The following is an 8,730-nucleotide window of genomic DNA, read 5'->3' as shown; positions in this document are numbered from 1 at the left end:
AAGGACTCGTAAAGATTGGAAGACGGTCGGAGAGTCAACACACTATCAACTAGTCCAGCTTTGGTATGTAGACACTTTTATTTTGTTCAATGGCATGTATAGGGCTTTTGTTTATTTTGTTATATGTGTCATTTGATTTGCAAAAATGAAGGCATGTAAAGGTATACATATTCATTTGTATATGGCCATAGGAATTGGCTCATTTTGAAGTAGGTTATGCCATACAAATTTATGCATGCTTATGTTCAATTATTCTAGTGAGGATCAGATATGGTATTCATATTAGACACATGAAATGTGACCAAATCACATGGGATGGCTAGGTCACAATTGGTAATAAGTTATAATAATGAGCCAATCTTAGAGGTGTAATAAGGCATAGAAATCCTTAATAAAAAGGAAATAACCTAGCATGAGTAAATCGATGAGATGAGGTTTACATGTAATGAGGTTTATCAAGGTCATGTGAGTGCATAATCAAGGCTGTTAAGTATTATGGTAACCTATAAGTGTGAGTGGTTGATAAAGGGCGACCAAAGGCTTGGAAAATAGCCTATCAAGGTCCACACTGGTAGACACACGGGCATGTGTCTAGGCCGTGTGTGACACATGAACCACCCATTGGCGTGTAGCATAACCGTGTGTCCCCTGCACCTAAAATTTTAAGTCAGAATGCATGGTAGTAAACACACGGGTAGAGACACGGCCGTGTGTCTCAACCGTGTGGAGGGCACGGCCTAGCATACGGGTCTGTCTCTTGGCTATGAGTCCCTAAATACACACTGACGCCATAAACAGAATGCTTGAGTTTTTAGACACGGGCGTGTCTAGGCCGTGTGAAGGACACGGGCCAGAGACACGGGCGTGTGCCTGGCCATGTGAAACCCCTATAGGTTCAAAGTAAAAATAATTTCATAAATTCAACACGGGTGATGGACACGGGCTTGTCCCAATGGCACACGGGTGTGTGAGGCATTAACCTAGAAATTTTCTTGAAGTTTTCCTAAGTTCTCAGTTTAGTCCCAGACCTTTCTCAACATATGTTTTGGGTCTCATAGACCCATAATAGGGACATTAAGATGCATTTTGATTGATTTTACATTGGAATGAAATTTTATAACCCGTATTTCCCAAAAATGTTCGAGTACATGTCTAGTAATGCCTCGTACCTAGTCCCAATCTCTGGTACGAGTAAGGGGTGTTACATTTAGTGGTATCAGAGCTACAGTTTAGTCGGTTCTAGAACTATCGTAGAGTATATGGAGTTTTGCTATACATGCCATTATGCGAACGTTGATAGTGTGATATCTCTTAACTATTTAATTGTTTTGAATATAGTAAATGTCCTACAATCAAGAACAAGATGAGTCCAAGGGAGCCGAGAGCTATGCTCCAACTTCCGTACAACGAGTTGTTTCTAATAGTAGAAGGCCTGTGTCTGAAGGCCAGGAAGAAGCCAGAATCGCCTTATTTAACATGATGGACGAGTGGTTTAGGGATTATTGAGAAATCGCCCCAATATGCCACGACCTCCCCCGCCCCCTTACCAACCTGATGAAGATTTGCCATGAGTATGGCACCTATAAGAATGGTAAAGCCCCTGTAGATAAGCTTAAAAAGTATGGGGCTAAGGAATTCAGAGCTAAGATCAGTGATGATGCTGAAAGAGCTGAGTTTTGGCTCGAGAATACTACACGAGTGTTGGATGTGTAACGCCCCATACCCGAGACCGTTGCCGGAGTCTAACACGAGGTGTTAACGAACTTAATCATTTATATACACAGATTATTTTAAAATTTCCAGTCAAGCTGGCTAACTGCGTCACAGTCACCTCAAAAATCATATCTCGAGTTCCAAAACTCGAAAACTGATTCCGTTAATTTTTCCTGAAATTAGACTCATATATCCATCTACAAATTTTTTTCTAGAATTTTGGTCGTGCCAATTAGTACAGTTTATTAGTTAAAGTATCCCCTGTTTCAGGGTTCGACTACTCTGACCTTCATGCATTACGACTTAGATATCTCCCTGTACACGGCTCCAATACATATTCCGTTTGTTTCTAATGAAACTAGACTCAAAAAGGAATCTTTGCATATAAGGCATGACTTCTAATTATATCTGGTTAATTTATGGTGAATTTTCAAAATCAGAACAGGGGATCCAGTAATCGGTCTGGTCCTGTTTCACGAAAACTTAAATATCTCATAAAATACGGCTCATATGATCGTTTAGCTTCTTCCATATGAAAATATACTCATCAAGATTCGATTACATAATTTATTCATTATTTAATTACATTCCTACTATTTTTAGTGATTTTCAAACTCACATCACTGCTGCTGTCAGCATCTATTTAAGGCAAATCTCACCTATTTCATAGTTTCCATGATTCAACTAGCCATTTGACATTCATAGCACCAAATATGATCGTGATTAACCATTCCAATGGCTAATCATTGCCAAGCAATTCCACACCTCTCAATAACCATATATATACAAAATGATTATAACGCTATGCTCAAAATATATAAGCCATTTCGCATGGCCAACCGAATATATACATTACCAAAAGGTACTTAATTAACAACAAGGTCAGTCCTATACATGCCTCTATCAAAGTTCAACTAAAAGAGTACCAAAAGGGCTTAGATAGTGTGGACGACTTCGACTTTGACAATCCCGAGTCCGATAGCTGACAAACAAAATCTATAAAACAGAGAATTAAAGAAACGGAGTAAGCATTTAATGCTTAGTAAGTTTTGAGTAATGAAATTATTTACGACTAAAGTATAGTGTTCATATGACTAAATGAATAATTTCATATATGCATGTTCTCAAAATCATACTTACTTCACGCTTCAACCATATATTCATACACAGGGAATCAAACCTAACTAGAGGCCGGAAGCTCGTTAATCAATTGAGCGAATACTATTTGAAAGGAATCAACCTTTCCGATGCATATACGGAACATACCTTATCGTTTGGATTTTATGAGCGTGTTAATTGAAATTATTACAGCAAGATCACTCATTTCCAAACCCAAGTACCTTCGGGAATTAGCCGGATATAGCAACTCGCACAAATGCCTTCGGGTCTTAGCCCGGATATAGTCACTAGCGCAAATGCCTTCGGGACTTAGCCCGGATATAGTCACTAGCATAAATGCCTTCGGGACTTAGCCCGGATATAGTCACTAGCACAAAGGCCTTCGGGACTTAGCCCGGATATAGTCACTAGCACAAAGGCCTTCGGGACTTAGCCCGGATATCATCCGAATAATCATGCACATATATCAATAAGTCATAACACATCTATATTTCATTTTCATACTAGAATTCAAACACAAGACATTTATCAACCATTACCATTTTCGGCTCAATAGCCACATACAAAGAACATGATTTCGATTTGCTTTATAACATGATCTCTATACGCATTCGGCTGCCCGTCATAAGTATGAACTAATTACCTCAATATATAACTCAAATAGAATCATTATATCACCGTTATTTGTTATGCTTATATGTCATGACTTAAACAAATCATAAACTAAGTTCCATTACTCGAAAACTTACCTCGGATGTTGTCGAACGACTACAACGGCTATTCAATTACTTTTTCCTTCCCTTTATCGGATTTAGTTCCCCTTTGCTCTTGAGCTTAATTTAACAAATAAATTGATTTAATCATCTTGAACATCGAGAGAAATTCAAGGTACTTAGCCCATATATATATATCAGACATTAGAGTCATATATATGAAATCATGAATCAAATTCAACATATTAGCTAATATTCTCCTTTAGCCGATTATCTAAGTCAAGATAGATCATCAATATGCTTACCTATAGCCGAATGTGCAACATCAATCTATCACTATCATCTACATACTTAATCAAAGGCCGAATACACCTATTCCAACATGATATCATTCCTATTTCATTTAACACTTAACATTTACCACATATCAATTAACCAATTTTTTTATAATTACAAAACTCTTCATCTATTCATGCTCTCATATTCGGTCATCCCTACCTATACTAACCATACAACTACATAATTCTAAGTTTAAACACAATTACAACATTCTAGTACCATGGCCGAATACTTCATGAAGTTGCTAAGACCCATCCTTTTCTAATTCTCACACACCCTCACATCCAATCCTTTTTGTTAAGCACTCAAACTCAATCATCTTCAAGCCTCATTACCACAACATCAAACACCAACTAAGGAAGGCAACTTCCATGGCTGAGTATCATCTCCCTCAAATAGCAAAAATTTGAACCATGGCTAGGTAGAATTCAAACTAACAACTAAAAGTATGCATGAGTTTTATGGAATAATCATCAAACATACCTCTTCCTAAACATCAACCAACCGAACATGAAGCAAGAGAATCCTCTTCTTCTTCCTTCCTCAAGTCACGGCAATGGAGGAGCATGGATGAAACAACTTGTTTTCATCACCCCTCCCTTTTCATTACTTTATTACTAACCTTTATTTTATTATTTTAACACAACACATTAACACAAAATGTTTATAATATGTTTAACCCATTGCATGGCCGGCCACTATCTAAAACTTGGGTAATTTGACATGCAAACCCATCATTTATACAACATGCATTAATAGGTCCTATAGATTAACCTATCACATTTCAAAAGTGTCACACATAAGTCCTATTAACTAAATTCATATGCAATCGACTAAATCGAAGCTTAAAAATTTCACACATTCATATTCACATATTTTAGACAATAAATATCATATTCAAATACTTGGTGACTCGGTTAGCGGTCCCGAAACTGTTTTCTGACTAGGGTCAATTTAGGGCTGTCACAGGATGAATTATCATGCACACGTGAGGAGTGCTTAAAGTGTGTCGTGTCTCTTCTAAAGGATACTGTATACCACTGGTGGAAAACCGTATCTTCAGTGTGCCAAAGGAAAACATTACATGGGAATTTTTCCAAGCGGAGTTTAAGAAGAAATACATCAGTCAAAGGTTCTTAGACTCGAAGCGAAAGGAGTTCCTGGAACTCAAACAAGGAAATAAGACTGTAGCAGAATATGAAAGGGAATCGTGAGGCTAAGTCAGTATGCAACTGAATGGGTTCAAACAGAGTCAGAAATGTGTAAACACTTCGAGGAAGGTCTAAATGAAGAAATTAAGTGTTGATTGGGATTCTTAAGATACGAGAGTTTGCTGCATTAGCTGATTAGGCCAAGAAGGCCAAAGAGCTTAATAATGAAAGAAAGCAAGCAAAGAGAGAAACTCGAGTTTTGAGCAAGAGATCCAGTGGTAAGACGCTCTCATTTCCCATAGTGAAATCAAGCAGCCACCATGAATGCTCCACTTCATCGGTAGATATTTGGGTAGAGCGAGAGCTCCAAACGATGTAATCAGAAGTCTTCCTTCCCAACGGTGACTAGTGTGGGGAGTGTAGATGACCAAAAGCCGAAGTGCAAAAGCTACATAAATCTCACTTTGGGGAGTGCCGAATAAAGGGTGGTGCATGCTACAGATGTGGTTCTCTTGACCACTTCCTTAGAGATTGCCCAGAGCGAACTAATAAAGAGGTGGAAGTAGCCCTAAAGTCGAGTGCTCCTATTTCACGAGGTAGGCCTCCGAGGTATCCTGGATGTGCTAGTGGCAGTTGAGTTGCGGCTAAAGACACTACAAAATCAGAGGCTCAAGTCCCAGCAAGAATGTATGCAATATGCGCTCGAGAGGAAGCTTCTGCTCCTACCGTCATTACGGGTACCTTTTCTCTTTTTAATATTTGTGTTGTTGCCTTAATTGATCCGGGGTCGACGCATTCATACATTTGCATGAGATTGGTTTCCAGTATGAATATATCCATTAAGCCTACAGAATTTATTATAAAGTGTCAAACTCATTAGGCAAGTCAGTCCTAGTTGATAAAGTCTGTAAGAATTGTCCTTTGACGATTCAGGGTCATTGTTTCCGGCTAACCTGATGTTATTGCCATTTGATGAGTTTAATGTGATACTTGGTATGGATTGGTTAGCCCTGCATAAGGTAATTGTAAACTGTGGTAGCAAGTATATTGAATTGAGGTGCTCAGATGGTGAGATTCTACGGATTGTTTCAAGAGAATGGATACACCGCCAGTTGTAATTACTTCAATGATGGCTCGGTGATATATGAGAATGGGTATGAAGCCTACCTTGTTTTTTCTGAACATTAAGGAAATGGAGTTAAAGATTGAGTCTGTGCCAATAGTATGTGAATATCCAAACGTGTTCCCAGAGGAATTACCCAGATTACCTCCTGAAAGAGAGATAGAGTTTGGTATTGAACTGGTTCCAGGGATACTCCTATTTCTATTGCTCCATACAGGATGGCACCAACTGAGCTGAAAGAGTTGAAAGCACATGCAAGAGCTGACGGATAAAGGTTGCAAGGCTGAGTTTTTCGCCTTGAGGTGCTCTCGTATTATTTATAAAGAAAGATGATGGTTCAATGAGGCTGTGTATAGATTATTGACAATTGAACAAGGTAACTATTAAGAATAAGTATCCTTTGCCAAAGATCGATGATTTATTCGACCAGTTGAGGGGAGCCACTGTATTCTCTAAGATAGACCTGAGATCTGGCTACTATCAGTTGAGAGTTAAGGAATCGGATGTGCCTAAGACAGCTTTCAGAACAAGGTATGGTCACTATGAATTCCTTGTAACGCCGTTTGGGTTAACGAATGTACCAGTCGTATTTATGGACCTAATGAATAGGATATTTCGCCATACTTGGACAAGTTCATCGTTGTGTTCATTAACAAATTTTGATTTATTCCAAGGATAGACAGAGCATGCGAAGCATCTGAAAACTATGTTGTAGACCTACGGGAAAAACAATTGTATGTTGATAAACCGTAATTTATACATATTTTACCCCATATTTAATGCATTTTATGGATGATTTCCCATTAGAATTGGTGAATTCGATGCTCCTAATGCTTTAATTTCATGTTTATACTTAGAAGAGCATAAGAGGAGCAAAAGAACGAGAAACGGACCAAAACAGAGAAAATGGGCCAAAGTAACGAAATCAACACGGCTGGACCTCCTCAACGGGTAGACCACACGGCTGTGTCAATTTGGCAGGCTCGAACACGGGCGGTCCCTACCAAGCCTAAGTTGAGTCCAATTCGGAAAAGGCTAATTTTGAGGGCTTTTAGGCATTTCAATGCCTATAAATACACCCTAGATGAGGAAGAAAAGGGACATGGAGAATAGGAGTAAGGAATTACTCTAAGGAAGCCGATTGATCCATCTCAGAAGCTGGATTCATCATCAAGACTGAAGATCTCTCCTCAATTTCCCTTCAGGATTTTTGGGTTTTCTTTATGTTTTGTATTCTTATCATTCTGAGATGTTTTCTTATTTAGTTATGAACTAAAACCTCTAAATACTAAGGGGAATGAACCTGAGACGAATCTTGTTATTTTTTTCTAAATCATATGATAAATATTTAACTTGTTCTTAATTATGTGTTCTTAATTCTTGTTTTGATATCCCAAGATACTGATTCAGGATAAGCTCTTATTCAGAGGAGGAATAGACCCTGTCTAAGAGTACATTTGTCATAATTAAGCGAAGTTGATTGCGCGCCTAGACATAGGGTGACAAGTTTTTGCCGGATTAGGGTGAAACCTAATAAGGGGATCCATAGATCGAGTTAATGCAACCCTAGGGTGTTAATTAGAGAAAAGTCTCAATTATTCAATCTAGGGATTAGACGTTGTTAATCTTGAAATAAGGATAATAACATAACTTAGGGATCTTTACAGAACAAGTTGAATGAATAAATCGTCTTATTCGGAGCCAGAATAACAAGTAAGTCTAGGTGAATTTTTCCTTAGGTAGTCTTAAGTCAATCTATTTTCCCCAAAAGCAATTCCCCATTATTTCTTGTGGTTCTTAGTTAGATGATTAGTTAGTTAAACAAAAACCTCTCTATTCTTAGGCTAGATAATAAAAAGACAGTCATTATGTACTTTTAGTTCCTTTGGGTTCGACAATCTGGTCTTGCTAAACTATACTACTGTTCGATAGGTACACTTGCCTACATCGCATAATAGTTAGTTCAAGAATGAGTAATTATAAATATTTAAAACCTATCACGAAATCATGCATCATATGCTAAGTTAGCAAGATGAGTTTGGCTCCATGAAGTAGGGTTTTTCGGTCATATTGTTCGACTGAAGGCATCCGAGTTGATCCAAGCAAGATTCTACACACTGAATAGAAACCACCTAAAATGTAACCGAGGTTAGAAGCTTTTTGGGCTTAGCTGGGTACTACTGAAGATTGTGAAAGGATCCCATCATAGCGACCCAAGACGAGATCACTATAGAAAGACGTTAATTTGAATGGACAGAAAAGTGTCAGCAAGTTTCAAAAAGTTGAAGACATTACTGACTGAAGCTCCTTGTTTGGTATACCCGAGTCGAGAAAATAATTTGTGGTCTACAGTGAATGCATTCTTAAGCGACTGGTTGGTGCTTATGCAAGATGGTAAGGTATAGCCTATCTCGCGGCAGTTGAACCCACACGAGAAAAATTATCCGATCGCACACTTAGAGCTTACCACCATTGTTTGCCTTGAAAATCTGGAGGCATTACTTATATAGTGAACTGTCGTATACAGTCTGACCACAAGAGTTTGAATGTGACTCTCATGATAGACTCGAAA

Source organism: Gossypium hirsutum, chromosome A09 (genome assembly GCF_007990345.1).
Source record: "Gossypium hirsutum isolate 1008001.06 chromosome A09, Gossypium_hirsutum_v2.1, whole genome shotgun sequence".
NCBI classification, from domain to species: Eukaryota; Viridiplantae; Streptophyta; class Magnoliopsida; order Malvales; family Malvaceae; genus Gossypium; species Gossypium hirsutum.
The sequence above is the reverse complement of the archived record's forward strand: the minus strand, read 5'-3'. Positions refer to the sequence as shown.